The 22,712-nt window shown below is 37.1% G+C and overlaps 1 pseudogene; it reads left to right on the top strand.

Annotated features, from left to right (window-relative positions):
- The first annotated feature begins 13,388 nt into the window (after positions 1 to 13,388).
- The window catches only part of LOC115515012, a 44,207-nt pseudogene continuing 34,883 nt past the window's right edge, over positions 13,389 to 22,712 (top strand).

Below are 22,712 nucleotides of genomic sequence, written 5' to 3'. Positions count from 1 at the left end.
AAAGAAAGAAAAATATGAAGATGTGTTAAGGGAACTAAAAAATGAGAAAAACTTTTGCTAAAAAACCTTCAACTCCAGTGAATGTTAAAGGAAGTACTTCAGGGGGCGCCTGGGTGGCGCAGTCGGTTAAGCGTCCGACTTCAGCCAGGTCACGATCTCGCGGTCCGTGAGTTCGAGCCCCGCGTCGGGCTCTGGGCTGATGGCTCAGAGCCTGGAGCCTGTTTCAGATTCTGTGTCTCCCTCTCTCTCTGCCCCTCCCCCGTTCACGCTCTGTCTCTCTCAGTCCCAAAAATAAATAAACGTTGGAAAAAAAAAAATTTTAAAAAAAAAATAAAAAAAAAAAAAAAAAAAAAAAAAGAAGTACTTCAGGAAGAAGGAAAATGGTACCAGATGGAAATTTGGATATCTATATCTTTATATAGAGATGCCACATTTAGTGGCATTATATTTTTTCAAATCAGAGTATGATAATTAATGATGCTTATAAACACAGCACTAAGAATAAAATGAAGAGATATAGTTTATATAGTTTATATTAAAAATGGAATCTTTAAATATCACACACTGAAGAAGCATAGTATTCCCACAACTTAAGGTATCTATTAGCCTGTGTTTTCTTATCATTTCCATATTTTTTTATATATATTTACTCTTGCCTGTTTCTGAACTTTTAGAATTATATGGTATACATTCGCAGTGAATTTTCATTTATTCAAGTTAGTGTTTGTTTTACTTCATTTTCATTCATCTAGAGAATGCTGAATATATGAATACTACATTATTTATCAATTCTATTGTCAACGGGAATTTAGGGTTTTTTTTGCCTTGTTTTGTTTTGTTATTTCAAATAGGAGCTCAGGTTTCTAATCAACATTTTTTTTTGGTCTTCTTGTAAAGGCATCCAAAAGTTTCTCTGTAATTTAATCCCAGAAGTGGAATTTATGTGTCTTAGAGTATGCCCATGCTCAATATTATTAGGTAATCTCAAATTCTTTCTAAAGTCTCACATACCTCAAGAGAGTATGAGTATTACTATTTCTCCATATCTTAACAATGTTATGTATTTTCAAATCCAAATTTGGGCCAGTCTTGTGGGTGAGAAGTATTATGATTTAACTTTGCATTTCATGAATACCTAGGAGTTAACATTCATTGGTTTGTACATTGATTGATATGTGGTTCTCTGACAAATAAATATGGTGTTTTTGTCACTGATTAATTTAATTTTAGACACTACCTCAGATAATTACCAGCAAAACAAATGTTACATTGATTTGATGATTTTGAATAATGTAATTGCAGACTAGAACATATTGTATAAAGGCTTCATAAAGTCTCAGTTATCAAATATCTTCTGTCCTATTCTTGAAAATTTAATTAAAGATATGGGGGGTCACTTTTCTGGCCATGTCCATCTGTCTTAAAACCCCTAAACATAGTGGTGGAGGTGCCTAGGTGGCTCAGTGGGTAAATGTCTGGACCCTTGATTTAAGCTCAAGACATCATTTCATGGTCGTGAGTTCAAGCCCCACACTGGGGTCAGTGCTGGGTATGGAGCCTGCTTAACATTCTCTCTCTCTCCCCCTCTGCTCCTCTCCCACTCACTTGTGTGTGCACCCACTCTCATACTCTCTCAAAAAACAAGCAACAAACAAAAAACACCACAAAACCCTAAACAAAAAGATACTTTTCCTACCAGCACTGTTCAAAGCTGCAGTTACAAAGGATGCATTTCTGTTTTTACCTTGAAGAAGAATGAGTCAATCCTATTGTATTAGTTTCCAATGGCTGCATAACATGTTACTGCAAATGCAGCAGCTTTAAGCAGCACAAATCTGTTCCCTTCCAGTTTTGGTAGGTCTGAAGCCTGGCATGACATGAGTGGCTTCTGGACTCACCAGTCCAAATCTGGGGACTATGATCCTCTTCCAAGTTCATTTTCATTTTATGTTTTCCACATGGGCCCTTCCCACATGTGCATTAGTGGCACATTTGAGTCTTTCCTGGAATTTTAACTTCTTTGACCACTAGCTAGAAAATGTTTTTGGTGGGGGTTTTTCTTTTCTCTTTCCTTTTTCTTTTTTTGCTTTTAAGAAGTCATGTTATTAGACTACCTTAATAATCTCTCTTTTGGTATATCATACAACATGATCATAAGTGTGACAGTAGGGTATTCTGCCTACCAAATTATCCAAAACCCATTGACATGAAAACATTATGCCGAGAAAAATATCTCTTTGTAGATGAATTAGGTAGGGGCCTGCTGACGTAATATGATTAATATATGTTGTAGAAAAGGCAACCTGTTTAAAATTAACCTTCCTTTCTTCCTTCCTCACTTCTCTTCCATCTGACCTGCTGTCACTCATGAATTTTATCTACTTGGCTAGTGGGACATTTATTTATTCATTTGCTTATCAAACATAAAACACACTGCATATCCTAAAGTATATAAATAAGAAAATTTCTATCATTTTAAATGTTGCACTAATACCAGGGAAACATCAATATGAGCTATCTGGCCTGTTAATCTGGATTAATCTATTTAAAGAATGATATAATAACCCCATTTTTTTTTTCAAGTTTATTTATTTTTGGGACAGAGAGAGACAGAGCATGAACGGGGGAGGGGCAGAGAGAGAGGGAGACACAGAATCGGAAACAGGCTCCAGGCTCCGAGCCATCAGCCCAGAGCCTGACGCGGGGCTCGAACTCACGGACCGCGAGCTCGTGACCTGGCTGAAGTCGGACGCCTAACCGACTGCGCCACCCAGGCGCCCCAATAACCCCATTTTTATGTAACATGCGATATAGGAAGCTCTGTTTTGGTGAAGAGTAGGAGGCAAGAGTTTTATGCATTGACCAGTGCTAAGAAATTAGTAGTAACCCTATATAGCAAAAGGATATCTCCAAGGGGAAATTTCTTACTGGATGGAAGTGATAAGGACAAATGGTAGAATGGACACCTGGGACCAGAATATATTCATTTCACATTCATCTCATGTGACATCTTTACTTTTAGTTATTTATAAACACAGAGCATTCTTAGTGATTAACAAGTGTGTGAAAGTATTTTAAAACTGTATATGTTATTTATATTATATATGTATATATATATATAACATATTTCTTGTTAGAAATTTAAATATTTATATATATGTACGTATTCTTCCTTATAATCTGAGTTACTCATCAACATATTTACTGGTTGTATAAAAAATACTAAAAGGAATTTTAATTTTAACTCAAGAATACAATATCTCACCACTCTTATATTAAACCATATAATTTTAATTTTTAATTATTAAGTGAAGGTAATGGAATTTGAAATTCCTTATAATTAGCCATAAAGATAGCAGGAACGTGCAAATAGAGTATGTAGACTATATTAAAAATAACCACTAGAGTGAAACTCTTAAATAGGGTCCATGAGCAGGAGATATATTAAGCCTTTTGAAAATGTGAACGTATACACTTTCATCTCTCAGTGCACTTCTCCTTCCTTCTAACATAGTCTTGATTTCAAATAAGTTTGAATAAAGCAAAGGTCTTATAATCTATCATGTAACAATTATTTTTGTTTTTGTACAACATCTTGGTTCCATGAAACACTGGAGAATTAGACAGTGTTTACCTTTCAATCCAGAAAGAACTAAATGCAACAGAACATATATACTATTTAATTAAACTAGAAGAAAGATTTATGAACATGACTTTCTTCTCTCCCCTTAGACCATGCATATTTTCTAATGAAATTAATCATAAAGTGTAGTTTTTTATTTCATCAAGATAAACTTTAATTTGTTCAGCTTTTTATCTCTGCCTTTATTTCTTGGCTTAGAGTCTATTGATAAAATGTTTTTGAAATACAAAAAAAAATCAATTTTGGGGCACCTGGGGGGCTCAGTCGTTTAAGCATCAAACTTGATTTCTGTTGAGATCATGATCTCATGTTTCAGGAGTTTGACCCCTGCATCAGGCTCTGTGCTGACATTGTGGAGCCTGCTTAGGATTTTCTTTCCCTCTCTCTCAAATAAGACTAAGAAAAAATAAAAAAAATTACAAAAAAAACAACAACAACCCTATTTTATGCTTTTTTTTTTTACTCCAGTTTGCTTCTTTGGTTTGCTTTTTAACTAATAACCCTGTATTATCTAAGCCTATAGAATATTTTTCCAGTTTGCCATATGTAAGGTTATAAAGTCCACTGGAATAGCTATTTCACCTGCTATAGGTGCCAACACTTCAGAAAAAAAAAAAAATGTCGGAAACATTTAGATTAGAACAAATGTCAGGAACAATTAGATCAATTCTGTGATTCCTTAAAAGAAAATACCTTATTTGGTTTAAAATTGTGTGAAGATCTCAAAATTGATTATAGACAGAGGCATTGTGAATAATGTTGCAGACCCTATTGTAAGATGTGTTGCATCCAATAAGATTGCTATGAGTTTTGTGGTGTCAATTGATCAGAAGTCAATCAATTATTTTTAGACAGTATTCGCAAAATCTTTTTTGTGGCAAACAATATTCTTGATTAATACATTTCTGAAGTTTTTCTTGATAGTGATGAATCTGAAAAGAGATTAGGAATGTTCCCATTTAGAAACTTTTTTCACCTAGATGGAATGATTTAATTAAAGTTTATTTTTTGCTTTTTTATAAATAGCTGGTGAATAACTGTAACTGTTGCTGAAAATATATCAAATATATTTAATGGAAGACTTTATCCTCTATGTATCATAGCTCTTTATGGCCCTGGAAGAAGAGTTTGAGAGTTACCCTTCATGTCCACTTTTCCATTCCCTTTTGATCCCTCCATTGTGGAGAAGAATAATTTAACTGATTGCTGAATTGAGCAGATGCCAATATTTAGTGAGCTGCACAAAGTAGGGAATACATAACTGTATTAAACAATACGAAATGGACACAACATAGCCTATAGGGTCCCTCTCTTATTTTTCTCTCCTTCTCCTTCTCCCTCACTCTTCTCCTGTTTCATGGATTTTGAGAAATGATCATATGGCCCTTGATTTCCTCCATTAGACAGTAAGAAAGCAGGCTTCAGCAAGTCTTTTGCCCCCAAGATTCTCTGATTATGATTAAATTAGTGAACCAGTGTTGTGTGCATCATTGGGCTAAAAGTTTGGCAATAGAGTTTTACGAGTACCAAAGATGATGTGGTATTTTCATCTACATTGACCTTTTCAAGATGAGAAAATTAATTATAAATAATCTCTTACTGAATAAAAACAGCAATACTTTGTATTGTCAAGGTTTCTAATATGCTATTTCAAATTATTTTGAGAGCTCTTTGATTCAAGGTCATTTTTAAACTAAAAAAGTACTTGTTTTGGTGAATTGGTATTTTGGGCTATTCAGTAGTTAGATTCTCTTAGACAAGCCATTACTTTAGAAAGGGAGGCTCTTTATTTCACTTTTCTAATTAGGACATTGGAGTCAAAGATATAAGGCCATATAAGATCACATAAAGTCGTGTGGGACAATAACTTTGTGCCAGAAGGAGGGACCTCAAAAAGAATTGAGTTAATATATATTTTAAATACCCTATAAAGTGATTTGGGGTAGATAAACTGAATAATGATGGAAGGCTAGCATCTGTCAACTGTGTTACTATTACTTATTTGAAGTATGACTAAATTTCTAAAATGGAAATTTGATGAGTTACAAGATGTCTGCAAAAAAGCAAAACAAAACAATAGACAAGACTTTTTTTGTTTGTTTGTTTTGTTGTTGTTATTTTTAAAAACATCAGAACCAATGATCGTATACTGTTTCTTTTTCCCCCGTAGGAGCAGGGCCATTTGATCATGTTACAATAGACCATTTACGGCCAGGCCAGATAAATCTTTGGCACAACACTTGGCTTCTCTAGTTCATATTTTCTTTATATGCCCAATTATAGGTTTGTATTATGCCATTGATTGTTCTTTATATGTGTAACTTAGTGATTTTTCTGAATGTTTTAAATATCTAAGCTTAAAAATATTTTTAATGTTTATTTTTGAGAGATAGAGTATGTGTGAGCAAGGAAGGAGCAGAGAGAGAGGGAGACACAGAATCCTAAGCAGCGTCCAGACTCTGAGCTGTCAGCATAGAGCCCGACGCAGGCTCAAACTCACTAACTATGAGATCATGACCCAAGCCCAAGTTGGACACTTAACAACCCAGGCACCCATAAAGATCTAAACTTAGAGTGACATATTTGTGTTCTTCCAAATAAAGTATTTTTTTATATAGATATCACTGATTTCTAAAAACACTCTTTTCTAGGCTGATATACTAAGGTGTAGTTTCACTAAGTGTTTGTAATTTAATATTCCCACAATAAGTATGCTCTGTGACAAAGATATAAAATGAAAAAGGAACATATTGAATACTTTTCACTCTATATTTTTATTCTAGTTTCAGAAATAATCACAGTACCAATAGTCTCTTGTGAATTTTTGAGTTGAAACTCTGATTTACCAGTGTGTAATAAAATACATCTAATTTATATAAATATTTCTAATGGAATGGATATTTAACACAGCTTTATCTTAATCATAATCTTACAAACACAGAGTGACACAGAGCCCAGAATGAATACTATTATTAAATCATTGATTTTATTTTTTTTTTTATTTTTTTTTTAATTTTTTTTTTCAATGTTTATTTATTTTTGGGACAGAGAGAGACAGAGCATGAACGGGGGAGGGGCAGAGAGAGAGGGAGACACAGAGTCGGAAACAGGCTCCAGGCTCTGAGCCATCAGCCCAGAGCCCGACGCGGGGCTCGAACTCACAGACCGCGAGATCGTGACCTGGCTGAAGTCGGACGCTTAACCGACTGCGCCACCCAGGCGCCCCAAATCATTGATTTTAAATGAAGCTAAAATAATTCTTTGCATCTCGTTTATGTAATTCTTCAGGTTATAATAGTACATAAATATCACCAGAGTAGAAGTCTTTCTTGATCATGATTTTTCCCTTAGAAATTATGAAAAGCTTTTTATGATGCTTGTAAAAGTACCTAGCATGGTATTTGGAACAGAGACAGTGCTGAATAAATAAGTCAATACTAGGATTGCTATTTTATTATAAGTAATAATTTAAAGACTTGTCTGTCTGAAACAAAATCTTAAATTTTCTCAATTCAAGTTTAGGCATATCTGTATAACCATAGTAGGAAAAAACACGGGTAGATGTTAAATACCAAATATAATAGTAATTTAAATCTCACAGTCTAAATTTCACCTTAATGCTTTGCATGAAGAAATAAATGGCCTGTCTTCAACAAATAAATGTGTTAGACAGCCTTTGTTGGAACAATATGTATAGATTTTTAAAAGAATAATAGGCTTTATTTTCAGAACATTTTTAGGTTTATAGAAATATTGAACAGAAAATACAGAGAGTTCTCATATACTCCCTTCTTCTCATCCCTACTCACAATTTCCCCTAGTTTTAACTTCTCTCGTTGGTGGTACATGTGTTACAATTAATGGACCAATATCAGTGGTTAATATTAACTAAAGTTTATACTTTACATTATGCATTGCACTTTGTATAGTATATTTTTTGGAGTTTTGGCAAATTCATAATATCATATATCATTACGCTGTCTTACAGACATTCTCCCAGTCTTGTATATTTTAATTCAATACTTAGTGCCTTTTTTATGAAATCATTTGAGTCATTTCTTTTCTTGCTTTCTACCAAGAAATCTTTTTTTTTTAATTTCTGAAATCTTCAAATGTGTATGAATTCTGTGTACTAAAGCTCCCATATACTTGACTGTGGTTGCATATCAGCAGTGTATACCTGTGATTTTTCATTCTTAATGCAGAAAGGTTTTATAGGATTTTACACTGAAAGGCTAAAATGATAATACACTTCTGAATATTAAGAAAATTAAGACAACAAAAACTAAATAACTTCATTTGTATAATTTCATATTCGTAAAATCATTAAAACTCATCATCATAATAAAAACATCTATTATTCAGGAATCAATAATTTCTAGTTACTGTGATGGGTGTTACACATGTATTATCTACCATTCTCCCAGTCCTGAAGGATGTGTTTGTAAAACTTACTGGTTAAGAAACCAGTGCTTATAAATATTTAATAATACATCCAAAGTCCTACAAAACACTAAAATTCAACAACTATGCCTGATGCCAGCCCCTCTGAACTTTGCATTATACCATGAACAAAAAGTATTTTTATATGAAAAGAAAGGTGAAAATGTGGAAGTGGAGGGGAAAGGAGAAAGAGAAGGAGGAGGAGAATAACAGAAAGAGAAGAATCAGGAAAAGTCCAAAGAGGAAAAAAAGAGGAAGAGGAAGTAAAAGAAGCCTCATTATCCACACTGATTATACTCTTCCCTTTTAAGAAAGATCTTTAACTTTGAATTTATAAAGATGTGTATGAATCTGTAAAATCATTTTTAAGTGTACTAATCATTTGCATTGTCTAAAAATTACCCTGCTGTGATTCCTGAGTAATGTCAATTCAGTTTTCCTGTAACAGTGTAGGTGGGGTGCATGATAAATCAGAACTCTCAGCAATTCCTCTCGGAAACTTTCACTTTTTAATTCTTATTTTCTAGGGAGAGGAGAGGACCTTTAAACTATGACATGGCATTTTCATATTTCTTCTTTTCAAAATATCATGCTCTATTTTCTTCCCTTTTCCTCCTTACTGAGCCCCCTTGTGGTAGGTATCTGTAACTTGTCCTTTGGGACAGCTTTTTAAAGGCCTAACATTTAATACACAGTACTTATTTCCTGCACGAATCATGTTGCATTTTAAAATTTTATAATTTGTAAATGCAGTTCACTGTGACAGAAAAAATGATTTATACAATTTTAAAAAGTATTTTTACTTGTTAAAAAATAAATATGTGTGTATTTATGGCATTTCAATATATATGATGTTTCTCTTGTTGAAATATGCCTATATCCATCTATGTACATATATACATACAATGGAGCTTAGTATTGAATATATATTAATTAAAGATACTATTAAAATGCTAAGGTCATAAAATGATTAGCTAAAATATAATTTTGAATAAGGTATGTTTCGGCGAGACTTGATTCAGTTACAAAAGGAAAACTGTTTTCCTCATGGTCATATTCTGTGAACTGTTATCAATATATCTTTGGTTAATAGACATCAGAAGCATCAATGCTACCTATATGATATCTGTAGAACGGCCTGGGGAAATCTACCTCTTAGCAAATGTAAGAATTAAGAGAACCACCACACAAAAGGAAAAAAAAAACAGACTGGTGAGTATGTTAGTGTGTTATTTTTTAATAAATCAAATATCTATCAGAGTTTCTGACTCCTTTTCCCACTTCTCCTTCTGGCTCTCCACCTGGGTTGTATTCCCAAAGAAACTTGCTTTCAAATGCCAATACCTAATTTTATCACTTATTGCTTAAGATTTTAACTTTTTTTCCCCAAAGTATTTCAAAATTCAAAGAAATAATTTCAACGGGCAGAATTTTTATGCTCGTCTTGAGCTGCTGGGAAGATTCTCACATTTATTCAGTGCATATAATTAAGTATGGACTTGGCACTGACTGAAGCCCTGGATGTTTATATGGGTACCTTTATTAAGCAAGGCACTCATGGAGCTTACTCTATGAGAATGCAGTAGTCATGGAGGTTATTCCATCAGAAGGCAGAGAAATATGAAATATCAAGTATATTACATATAGTAAGTGTAAATATTGTTTTCTGGAGTTTTATTTTTGCTTGTTTGTAGATAGATATATATATATATATATATATATATATATATATATATATCTGTCCTAGGTCATAATTAAAAAAAAAAACAGTCTTACTGTGGTCCATGTTGAAAACATTTGAATATCACCACAAGATTTCCTGATGAAGAATGTTGTTCTAGATTAGAGATAAAGCAGAATAAAGTTATTTAAACTCTAATGTTAGCATTCAAAATTAGAATGGTTTCAATATATGCCATAGTAGAGAATAATTCTTTTTATGCTCTGAAGATTATTGAAAGTCTCTGGTTTCCTTTTGAAAATTAAGTGCATTATTATTTGATAGTTCATGTCTTTCCTGTTGGTGGCACTGTGCACATAGGAGTTAAGAACTTATGGTAAAGGACACTTTATTTCTAGCTATAAATTCATCACTTGAATGATGCCTGTCTTGTTGAAAATTCCAGAGCAGCGCTTTATAGCTCTCTGAACAATAATGTTCTAATATTTTCTAAAATATGTTTCTATGGTATCCCTTAATAACTCACTGGCAGTTTGGTGATTTCTCTGAATTCAGCTGAACTACTTTAAAAAAAATTACTGAATCTTGATTGTCTAATTTCTCATGAAGTATTTGTAAAAAAAAAAGAATTACCGTTGGGTATTTCAGGCTTCTACCCATGACACGGTCTGTCATAACCACAGCTAACAATAAAGGCATGAGGCAATCAATGAAGAACCATCAACTTTGTGATCTATTTAGATGCTTTATCAATTCCTTTTTATTTTCAATTCATGATGTATTTTTGTAACAAGGAAACTATATGCTGAAAACAGAGTTGGAAGCCAGGGAGACAACAATATTGAAGATGTTTTCTAGAATCTCAATTATGGTCTTTGAATGAGTAGCTGGCCCTCAAGTTAGATAAAATAGGATAAAAGGAATCGATCTGGTGCAGCTAATTCAGATAATGATGAAACATTGAGATTCAAACAAAATAGAAGAAAACATTTATACAAATAGAAGAGGTGATCTCAAATGGCACTTCCCCTAAATGAAGAATTTAGTCAATTGATACTACTCATCATAAATGGTGTTTGGTTGTGAATGTCTGCTACTCGACCTTAAAACAATACAGATATCTACACATAATGTCAATATCATGTTTAGTACGTTGTCAAATACAAACAAGTATGTTGATCCTGAATTGAGGATCACATTGACAGATTAAAGGAAACACCAGATTCTTCAGTCTGTCTATGGGCATTAAATTTAACTCCTTTATAGCAAAATATTTTCACTCTTTCTTTACCTTAATCATTTCAGTCCATATACAAACCAAGTGTAAATGTTCTTTGGCTTTAAAAAAAAACAGTTTGCTCATATAAAGAATATTTTCCAGGAACCAGTCTACTTTAAGTGCAAAGAAAAGAAAGTCCCACTTAAAACCTCTTTTCTGCAAGGCAGATGAGCAGTGCAGATAAAAACCTAAACCATATGCCAAAAAACCTCACAAATAAAGAAACAAAAAAACCAAACCAAAATCCTATATCACTGTGTCCTACCAAAGCCGTTTTATATAATTTTTCAACAGAATTGTATACCTTTTCATGTTAATATCAAAGTCACCAAATTACAAGTCATGAAAACATAATGGCATATCTATGTTTAATTATGTATTCCATTTTCTAGAAAGTAACATTGATGTATAATTTGCCCACAATTATATTAACTTATTTGTATATATCTTAGAAAATAACATTCCTGAGGTACCTGGGTGGGTCAGTTGGTTTAAGCGTCTGACTTCAATTCAGTTCATGGTCTCACAGTGTGTGGGCTTGAGCCCCACATCGGGCTCTGTGCTGACAGCTCAGAGTCTGGAGCCGGCTTCACATTCTCTCTCCTTCTCTCCCACTTGCACTGTCTCTCTGTCTCTCAAAAATAAACATTAAAATTTTTTTTTAAATAATAATATTCCTAACCTCACAATCATTAATTCAACAAAACCACTAATGGTAAGATGGATACTCAGAGAAGATGGTACTGAGGAACATCAATAAAATCCTTAAGGAAATTACAGGGTAGATGACATGTGATTTAATACTCTGTCCAATCTGTGTTTAGAGGTCAATTAAATATCTTCTTTTTCAATGCACTTACATTCAGTGAGAATTTCCTGAATTCATCATCTTAATTGCCATCCTAAAAGTAAATTCCTATAGTTATTTAATCATCAGACTCATGTTTGGTGTTCTTTTCACTGCCCTCCCATTTTTTATTAAAATATTGTAATTTTTAGATTATATATACTTTTAGTTTTGAAATCCACAGCAAAATTGAGTAGAAGATAGTTTCCTTTTACTCCCTGCCCCAACACACACAGAGCCTCCCTCACCAACAGCATCCCAGATCAGAATGTTACATTTGTTAAAATTGCTGAAGCCACCTTGAAATTGCTGAAACTATGTTGACATGTCTTTATCACTGAAAGTCCATTGTTTACATTAGATTTCACTCTTAGTGTTGTGCATTGTATGGGTTTGACAAAAGTATATTGACATGTATCCATCATTATAGTATTGTACAGAATATTTACACGCCCCCCAAAATCCTGTGTTTCCCCTATTCATTCCTTCTTTACACCTAGCAAACACTGATCGTTTTACTGTCTCCGTAGTTTTGCCTTTTCCAGAAGATCATATAGTTGGGATCATAGAATAGGTAGCCTTATCAGATTCTGTTCTTTGCTTTAGCAATGTACATGTAGGGTTCTTCCATGTCTTTTCATTGCAAGATCATTTCTTTTCAGCACTAAATAATATTCCTTTGTCTGTATATATCACAGTTTATCCATCCACATAGTGAAAAATATCTTGTTGCTTCCAAGTTTTGGAAATTATGAATAAAGCTTCAGTAAACATCTGTGTGCAGATTTTTTTTTTTTTGTGGACATAAGTTTTCAACTCCTTTTGCTATATCCAAGTACAATTATATAGTGTTTAGTTTTGTAAGGAAGTACCAAATTGTCTTCTAAAGCGGCTGTGCCATTTTGTACTCCCACTAGCAGTGGATGAAAGTTCCTTTCACTCTGCATCCTTGATGAAGTTTTTGGGGGTTATAGTGGGGTTTGTGGGATCCGGAGCTGACGGCAGGCTCCCAGTGGAGGTCCTGTGGCCAGAAGCAGCTAGACAAGAGATGTGGAGGAGATCACGTTAGACCAATGAGGAGGAAACCTCACATGGGACTCTTAAGATTAGCAGCCATGCTAGTCACTTAGGTGGCTGTCCCATTCCCGACAGACAACTTTATACAAGGACAAGAATAAAGAGAGGGCATCAAGTTTCTGGGTCTTATTACCATTCCAGCCGGGGTACTAACTTCCGGCCAAAAGGCAGTCTTTCTCCTCCCTGTAGAGTAGCCTTGGAAAGTAGTGCTAGAGAATTGCAGCCTGAGCAATAGACATGAAAGTGTTCCAATAAGACCATACTTCTCAAAAGGCCCCTGAAATGAGAGTAAGTGAAGAAAAGAGAAGTACTCACTGAACTTGCACTGAAGCTCAGAGTCCAGATAAAAAGACTCCTAGTAGCCCCACATATTGGGCACCAGATAAATGATGAGGTTTTGGGGGTGATAGTGGGGTTCATGGGGTCCAGAGCCAACAGCCCAGATAGAATTCTTGGATACGTCTTTGGTGCAAAGGCATGGGGACAGGATCCCTGGGCAGAAAGAGCTTCCCTGGGACCACGAAGAGATACTTGGGAGTTGGGGGAGGTAAAGTCAAGGGCAGGTTTCCAATGTGATTTTCATATGCTGAAAAGGACTCACTGGATCCTGGAGGCCTAGCTATTGTCAAGCTAAGGTTTTTCCCTGTAGCAAAGCATTAGCATTAAGGCGGTAGGGAGTTCCTGGAGAAATGTTTTACTCTGCCAGCCTCAAGTATTTGCCAATGGGCTGCAGATTATAAGGAAATTTAATTTTATCTGCCATTTCCTTCTGCCTTTGTTTCCCACATTAATCCTTACCAGTGTTTGGTGTTGTCAGTGTTCTGGACTTTGGCCATTGTGTTGAGTGAGTAGTAGTATTTCATTGTTTTAATTTTCAATTTCCTGATGACATATGGTTTTGAGCATATGTAATTTTACATGCTTAATATACCTATTTGACATCTGTGTATTGTCTTTGGTGAAGTGTCCAGAGCTTTTTGTTATTTTTATGTCTAGTTTTTCATTTTCTTCTTGTTGAATGTTAAGAGTTCTTTGTGCATTTGAGATAACAGTTCTTTATCAGATATATCCTTTGCAAATATTTCCTCTCAATCTGCGGCTTGTCTTCTAATTCTGTTGACTCCAGTTTTTTATCAAGGAGACTAGTATCTATTGAGTGAAAAAAGATGACCAGTATTGGGGAAGTAGAGCACACAGAAAAAGAGAGAGAGAGAGAGAGAGGGAAGGAGGGAGAGAGAGAGAGAGAGGAGATTGTGGACTGATTTGCTCAATTTTAGTTCCCTTCTATTCCAATTTAAGATGTTGGAAAGTTAAAAACAGCATTTTTCAGATTCCATTTCAGCTAGGATTCTTTGTACAAAATTGATCCATCAGGAAAATACTTTCATATGAGATTTCATGGCAGAAGTCAGTCAGAGGCATCTTTTGTCACTGTTGAAGTTAGTAGTGAGATCACGATTTGTCAGTGTTTACATACAATGACAGTAGTTGGGCTCTGCATACAAGCGTTCATTCACTTGCTTGATGGGCATGAGAGTCAGATTGTGGGGCAACAGAGGTGGCGGCAATAACACCCTAACAGCAGATCTCACCTTGTAAGTGGTGGTCTACTGGTAGCTCCTGAGGACCTTCTGATAACTTCTTAAGTATATCTCTATGGATATTAATTTCCACAAGACTCCTCTAATCCTTTTATATTTACCTACTACCTGGTATCAATTATTTATAAATTTCTCATACATGGTAATAATTAATGAATTATTTGTTTGAAATAACTGATTTTTTAAAATGAGCACTCATTAATTATGCATAATAGTTAAAATATAAACATCTCAACATGTTGCGAGTTGTATAACTTAATGAGTTTATTACATGGATAAAAATCTTTGTTTTAAAGGAACTCACAGTCTATTTGGAAAGTTAAGACCTAATTTAACAACCTTAAGTAACAAAGCAAAATTAGGGTATCAGAATATACCCTAATTTGGTGTCCCAATTCCTTCTCTCCACATCTGGTTATGATCATCTATTTGACATCTTTCACTATAACTCCTCATTCACATCTGGGTCTTTATTAAATTTATATTAATAATATACTAATTTTCTTCTTGGCCTCATTTGAAAATATTTTTCCTCTTGTATTAAGCATAGTCTAAATTAGAAGATTGATATTTTTATTTCTTATTCTGAACACCAGTGAAATCTTTTGGACAGAGTTTGCAGGAAGTCTGCTGGACAGGTTGCTAACATGGCTCTGAAAGAAAAAAGGGAAGCGTTATTTTAATACAGAAAAATATCAGAGGGGCAGTTTGACTTTATAGCATCCTCTATAATATTTATTTGTCTATTCCTCATGTATTTATTTAGATACATTGATCAATCAATGATAAAAAAAAACTACATACATTTCATGGGCCTCTGGACTTTAGATTCTAGAGGGAAATAAAGACATTATATCAGTAATTACAAACCAGGCAATGATGGAAAATGAAGGCAACAGTTAAGAGATTTGTAGTAGAAAACCTAATTTAGTGTAATTCATCGGAGATAGACTCACTAAGAATGTGACATTGCATTTGCAAAGGCTTAAAGTCAGTATAGTGTGTGTGCCTCTCAGCAAATTAAAAAATGCCTATTGTGTTTGTAGCAGCACAGCTTGTACAGGGTGGTTTAACATGAGATTGGACTGGACCATTAAGGGCTTTATAAGCCAAATGTAGGGATTTAGCATGGCACTTAAATATAATTAGAAATCATAGGGAGATATTCAAAGAAGTAACATGATCAAATTTGAGTTAATTTTTGATAGTCCTGCAGAAAAAGACAAAATATTAATTAAGAAACTAAGAAATCAAGGCAGAGATTAGAAAGGTTGTAATAAACGTAGCGGTGGCTAAGCTATTTAGAAATCCAGAGCAGACTGGGGAATAATTAAGGAAGTAAATGCTTTGAACCTAAAACTGCTCTAAAAAAATTAAAGTATTTAAATAAACAAAACAGATACATCTGCGCCTGCTTGACTAGACAGAGCTCCAGGAGGACCAGGGATGTGCTTTGTGCTTCTTTGCAAAATCCACCATGCTCTGCACTTGGACAACTCCCAAAAAATAACTCAGGATTGGAAAGATGGTGAAGTAGGAGGACCCTGGGCTCACCTCATCTCATGGATACAACTAGAGAACATTCTCATCAGTATAAATAACCTAGAAAATGACCTAAAGACTGGCAGAATAAATTCCACAACTAAATGAAGAGAGGAGGCGCATCAAAGAAGGTAGGGTAAGAAGGGTGGACTCTCAGGAACTAAACGCGCTTGCAGAACTGTCCGTGGGAGGGAGGGACGCTGCAGACAAGGAGGGGAGACAAACATACCCCCACAATAGGAAGTCTGCACAGGGAAGATGAATCCCCATAACATTTGGCTTTGAAAACCAGAGGGGCCAAAGTTTGTGAGTTCTTAAAAGCAGTGGAACTTAAAACCTTGAAATTAAAAAAATCAACACACTGGGCCCTAGCAGAGCCAGGAGGGCTAGAAGGAACTGAGTTCATACCCTTAAAAACACTGCACAATAAGCAGCCCACAGAGATACAGCTAGAGGCAGCAGTTTGAAAGGTGCCTGGGGCTTACACAAGGGAGTTTTTTACTAATCCAAGAGCATGTCCTGAAGGGACAGAAATCTCTGGGTAACCCCTCCAGGAACAAAGGAACTGGCAAGTGCCATGTCCCTCCTGTGTCCCCAGTGTAAACACACCCACCTGAGGGACTTGCTACTTAACTTGCTAGCACTGCCATTCTCTCCCTAATCCTCCAGTCCCCCATGCTGTGCTTTCACCCGTCCACCTCTTCACAGAGCCATGTCAGTCCCAGTGCTGCAGGAAACCTCCCACAGAGGACCAGGGTGTGCAAAGCTTGCTAGCACCACTGCCCCACCGTACCACTCCCCCACACTGTGCTTTGGATGGCTTTTCCCTCTTTAATATGCACTTAGCCAGAATCCATATAGGGTAGACCTGCAGGTCTGGCAGTATACAAGCAGCCTCTATAGTAGCCATCACCACTCCAGAGTGACTCTTACCTCAGAAAGAGGGAAAGATAACCACACACACCAGTCAGATGAAGGCCCTAGAGGCAGACAACTGGTATGACTGTATGCCTGCCCACCAACAAAAGCTTCTTAGAGGACAAGTCACAGAAAGCATCCTGCAGTTTGGTGGTGCTACATCTCTGGCAAGCACCTGGTGTGACTCACCTCAAGCCCACGGTGTCCCCAGACTGACCCACTAACACCATAGGGACTAACCACTGCCCAAAACAGGCAAAGAGAGCCATTGGATTGAAGGAAAAAGTGGCTCAGCCATACAACAGCTTGTGTTCATCTCACATAGGAGACACCCATGAAGCTCCAGGTTCTTGTGAACAGGGGACAGTGCACAGCAGGACACTACATGACCTCTTTTTCATAAGGCCATTACTTTCAAGTGGAGATCTAGCTATCTTTCCTAACACAGAGTTAGACAAACTGAGGACAGAGGAATATGTTCCAGAAGAAAAAGGACAAAATCACAGTAAGAGACCTAAGAAAGGCAGAGATAAGCAATGTGCCTGATAGAAAAATTAAAGTAATGATCATAAAGATACTCATTGGACTTGGGAGAAAAGAGTGGTGGTTATCAGTGATACCCTTAACAGTGAGATGAAAAAGAACCAATTAATGACGAGAACATAATAAATGAAATTAAAAATACACTAGATGGAATAAATGGGAGAGTAGATGAAGCAGAAGAACAAATCAGTGATGTGGAGGACAAAGTAAAGGAAAGTAATCAAGCTAAGCAGGCAAGAGAAAAAAAATTATGAAAAATGAGAATACACTTCGGCAAATCAGCAGCACCATCAAATGTAATAACATTTGCATTATAGGGATTCTAGAAAAAGAAGACAAAAAAAGAGCACAGAAAATTTATTCAAAGAAATAATAGCTGAAAACTTCCTGAATCTGAGGAGGGTAAAGAAATCTAGGAGGCATAGTCAGCCCCTAACAAAATCAGTCCAAAGAGGTCCACACCAAGACAACAGTGTTTAACATGGCAGAAAGTAGTGATGAAGAAAGAATTTTAAATTTTTTTTTTCAACGTTTATTTATTTTTGGGACAGAGAGAGACAGAGCATGAACAGGGGAGGGGCAGAGAGAGAGGGAGACACAGAATCGGAAACAGGCTCCAGGCTCTGAGCCATCAGCCCAGAGCCTGACGCGGGGCTCGAACTCACGGACCGCGAGATCGTGACCTGGCTGAAGTCGGACGCTTAACCGACTGCGCCACCCAGGCGCCCCAAGAAAGAATTTTAAAAGCAAGATAAAAGAAAGCAGTTACTTACAAGGGAAGCCCCATAAGGCCATCAGCTGATTTTTTAGTAGAAACTTTGCAGACTACAAGGAAGTGGCATGATATATTAAAAGCGCTGAAAGGAAAAACAAACACAAAAATAAAGACTTGCAGCCAAGAATAATCTATCCAGCAAGACTATCGTTCTGAAAAGGATAAAGAGTTTCTCAGACAACCAAAAGTTACAGGAATTCATGACCACTAAACCAGCCCTACAAGAAATATTAAAGGGGGACTATTTGAGTGGAAAGGAAAGACCATAAGCAAGAATAAAGAAAAGTAAGAGGCACAAAAGTAGTAAAAATAAGTATGTGTGTACAAGTCATTCAAGGGACTCACAGAAAGATGTAAAGTATGATACCATATACATAAAAGTTGGGAGGAGAGGAGTAAAGAATGGATTCAAACTTAAGTGACCATCAACGTAATATAGACTGCTATGTACAAAAGATGTTATATAGGGGCGCCTGGGTGGCGCAGTCGGTTAAGCGTCCGACTTCAGCCAGGTCACGATCTCGCCGTCCGTGAGTTCGAGCCCCGCGTCAGGCTCTGGGCTGATGGCTCGGAGCCTGGAGCCTGTTTCCGATTCTGTGTCTCCCTCTCTCTCTGCCCCTCGCCCGTTCATGCTCTGTCTCTCTCTGTCCCAAAAATAAATAAACGTTGAAAAAAAAATTAAAAAAAAAAAGATGTTATATATAAATCTAATGGTAACTAGAAAATAAAAACCACTAATAAATATGCAAAAATAAAGATAAAACAATTTCACTCATTTGTGGTATTTAAGAAAGAAATGAACACAGGAAAACCAAGAAACAGACTCTTAAATATAGAGAAGAAGCTGATGGTTACCAGATGGGAGGTGGGTAGGGGGATGGATAAAATAAATGGTGGGGATTAGAGAGTACACTTACCATGATGAACACTGAGTAATGTATAGAATTGTTGAATCACTACATTGTATACTTGAAGCTAATATAACCCTGTATGTTAACTATCCTGGAATTTAAATTAAAAAAAAAAACTGAATAAAAAATTTAAAAAAAACCCATACAAAACAAACAGTAAAACTTTGAGGATACTCCCCCAAGAATTAAGTAATCCATCTATGGTAGAACTACCAAGGGTAACTGGCAAAGCCAAGGTGGTAAACATTGAAAGTACAATCTAGGTACAGGTTAAGCCTTGATTTGATATTGGCAGGCTTTGGGAAAGCTTTCTAAATATTTTCATACAAATGAGTTCTGACCCTTTTCTTAAGACTTGGCAATGACCCATAGTATCTCAATACTAAATGCCATTTTTAAGATTGTTTAATGAGGCTCCACTAAAAGGGAGCAGCATAGGAGAGGGTAGGAAGATGGCGGTGTAGGAGGACGCTGGGCTCACCTCGTCCTGCAGATCACTTAGGTTCCACCCACATCTGCCTAAATAACCCAGAAAACTGCCAGAAGACTAGCAGAACGGAGTCTCCGGAGTCAAGTGCAGACGAGAGGCCCACGGGAGAGGGTAGGAAGGGCGGAGAGGCGGTGCGTGCTACACGGAATGGCGGGTGGGAGCTGGGGCAGAGGGGCAGCCCGCTGGCCGAGCAGAGGCCCCGAGTCTAGCTTGCAAAAGTGGAGGGGCCAGACGGAGTATGTTCTGACAGCAAGCAGGACTTAACATCTGGAAGGTTATAAGTTAACATCTCTGCTCAGAGAACGGGAAGGCTGGAGGACAATGGGAGAGAGAGTTGTTGAGCCTCGGACGACAGAACTCAGTTGGCAGGGAACAAAGCTCTCCAGTGCCATCTCCCTCATCCATCCCCCAGCCAAAATCCCGAAGGGAACCAGTTCCTGCCAGGGAACTTGCTTGCACTGTGCAAACACCCAATGCTGTGCTTTTGTGGATCCATCCCTCCGGCAGCGGGTCTGACTCCCTCCCAGTGCCACAGGGCCCCTCCCAAAGTGGATCACCAAAGGATAAGTGAGCTAAGCCTGCCCCTCCCACCCCTGTGCACCTTGCCGATCCACCCCAGCTAATACGCCAGATCCCCAGCACCACAAGCCTGGCAGTGTGCAAGTAGCCCAGTCGGGCCACACCACCCCCACAGTGAATCCCGCCCCTAGGAGGGGGGAAGAGAAGGTCCACACCAGTCTGACGGTGGCCCCAGCAGTGGGCTGCGGGCAGACATAAGGTCTGACTGCGGCCCCGCCCACCAATGCAAGTTATTTAAGACAGCACAGGGGAACTGCCCTGCAGTTCCCCACCACAGAGACTATCTAAAATGATGAAACGAGAGAATTCCCATCAAAAGAATCTCCAGGATATAACAACAGCTAATGAACTGATCAAAAAGGATTTAAACAATATAACAGAAAGTGAATTTAGAAGAATAGTCATAAAAATTAATCGCTGGGCTTGAAAACAGTATGGAGGACAGCAGAGAATCTATTGCTACAGAGATCAAGGGACTAAGGAACAGTTAGGAGGAGCTAAAAAATGCTATAAATGAATTGCAGAATAAAATGGAGATGACTACGGCTCAGATTGAAGAGGCAGAGGAGAGAATAGGTGAACTAGAAGATAAAATTATGGAAAAAGAAGAAGCTGAGAAAAAGATAAAAAAAATCCAGGAGTATGAGGGGAAAAAGAGAACTAAGTGATGCACTAAAGAGAAATAATCTACGCATAATTGGTATTCCAGAGGAGGAAGAGAGAGGGAAAGGTGCTGAAGGTGTACTTGAAGAAATAATAGCTGAGAACTTCCCTGATCTGGGGAAGGAAAAAGGCATTGAAATCCAAGAGGCACAGAGAACTCCCTTCAGACGTAACTTGAATTGATCTTCTGCACAACATATAGTGAAAATGGCAAAATACAAGGAAAAAGAAAATTCTGAAAGCATCAAGGGATAAACATGCTCTAATATATAGAGGGAGACCGATAAGACTCGTGATGGATCTCTTTACTGAAACTTGGCAGGCCAGAAAGGAATGGCAGGAGATCTTCATTGTGTTGAACAGAAAAAATATGCAGCCGAGAATCCTTTATCCAGCAAATCTGTCATTTACAATAGAAGGAGAGATAAAGGTCTTCCCAAACAAAAACTGAAGGAATTCGTCACCACTAAACCAGCCCTGCAAGAGATCCTAAGGGGGATCCTGTGAGACAAAGTACCAGAGACATCGCTACAAGCATGAAACCTACAGACATCACAATGACTCTAAACCCATATTTTTTCTATAATAACACTGAATGTAAATGGACTAAATGCACCAACCAAAAGACATAAGGTATCAGAATGGATAAAAAAACAAGACCCATCTATTTGTTGTCTACAAGAGACTCATTTTAGACCTGAGGACACGTTCAGATTGAAAGTGAGGAGATGAAGAACTATTTATCATGCTACTGGAAGCCAAAAGAAAGGTGGAGTAGCCATACTTATATCAGAAAACTAGACTTTAAATTAAAGGCTGTACCAAGAGATGAAGGGCATTATATAATAATTACAGGGTCTATCCATCAGGAAGAGCTAACAATTATAAATGTCGATGAGCCGAATATGGGAGCCCCCAAATATATAAAACAATTACTCACAAACATAAACAACCTTATTGATAAGAATGTGGTACGTCAGGCTCTGGGCTGATGGCTCGGAGCCTGGAGCCTGTTTCCGATTCTGTGTCTCCCTCTCTCTCTGCCCCTCCCCCGTTCATGCTCTGTCTCTCTCTGTCCCAAAAAAATAAATAAAAACGTTGAAAAAAAAAAAAAGGGGCGCCTGGGTGGCGCAGTCGGTTAAGCGTCCGACTTCAGCCAGGTCACGATCTCGCGGTCCGTGAGTTCGAGCCCCGCGTCAGGCTCTGGGCTGATGGCTCGGAGCCTGGAGCCTGTTTCCGATTCTGTGTCTCCCTCTCTCTCTGCCCCTCCCCCGTTCATGCTCTGTCTCTCTCTGTCCCAAAAAAATAAATAAAAACGTTGAAAAAAAAAAAAAAAAGAATGTGGTAATTGCAGGGGACTTTAACACCCCACTAACAGCAATGGATAGATCATCTAGACACACGGTCAAAAAGAAACAAGGGCCCTGAATGAGACATTGGATCAGATGGACTTGACAGATATATTTAGAACTCTGCATCCCAAAGGAACAGAATATACTTTCTTCTCAAGTGCACATGGAACATTCTCCAAGATAGATCACATACTGGGTCACGAAAGAGCCCTTCATAAGTATACAAGAATTGAGATCATACCATGCATACTTTCAGACCACAATGCTATGAAGCTTGAAATCAACCACAGGAAAAAGTCTGGAAAACCTCCAAAAGCATGGAGGTTAAAGAACACCCTACTAACGAATGAATGGGTCAACCAGGCAAT

Source organism: Lynx canadensis, chromosome B2 (genome assembly GCF_007474595.2).
Source record: "Lynx canadensis isolate LIC74 chromosome B2, mLynCan4.pri.v2, whole genome shotgun sequence".
NCBI lineage: Eukaryota > Metazoa > Chordata > Mammalia > Carnivora > Felidae > Lynx > Lynx canadensis.
Note: the sequence above shows the minus strand (reverse complement) of the source record. Positions and strands in the feature narration are given on the sequence as shown.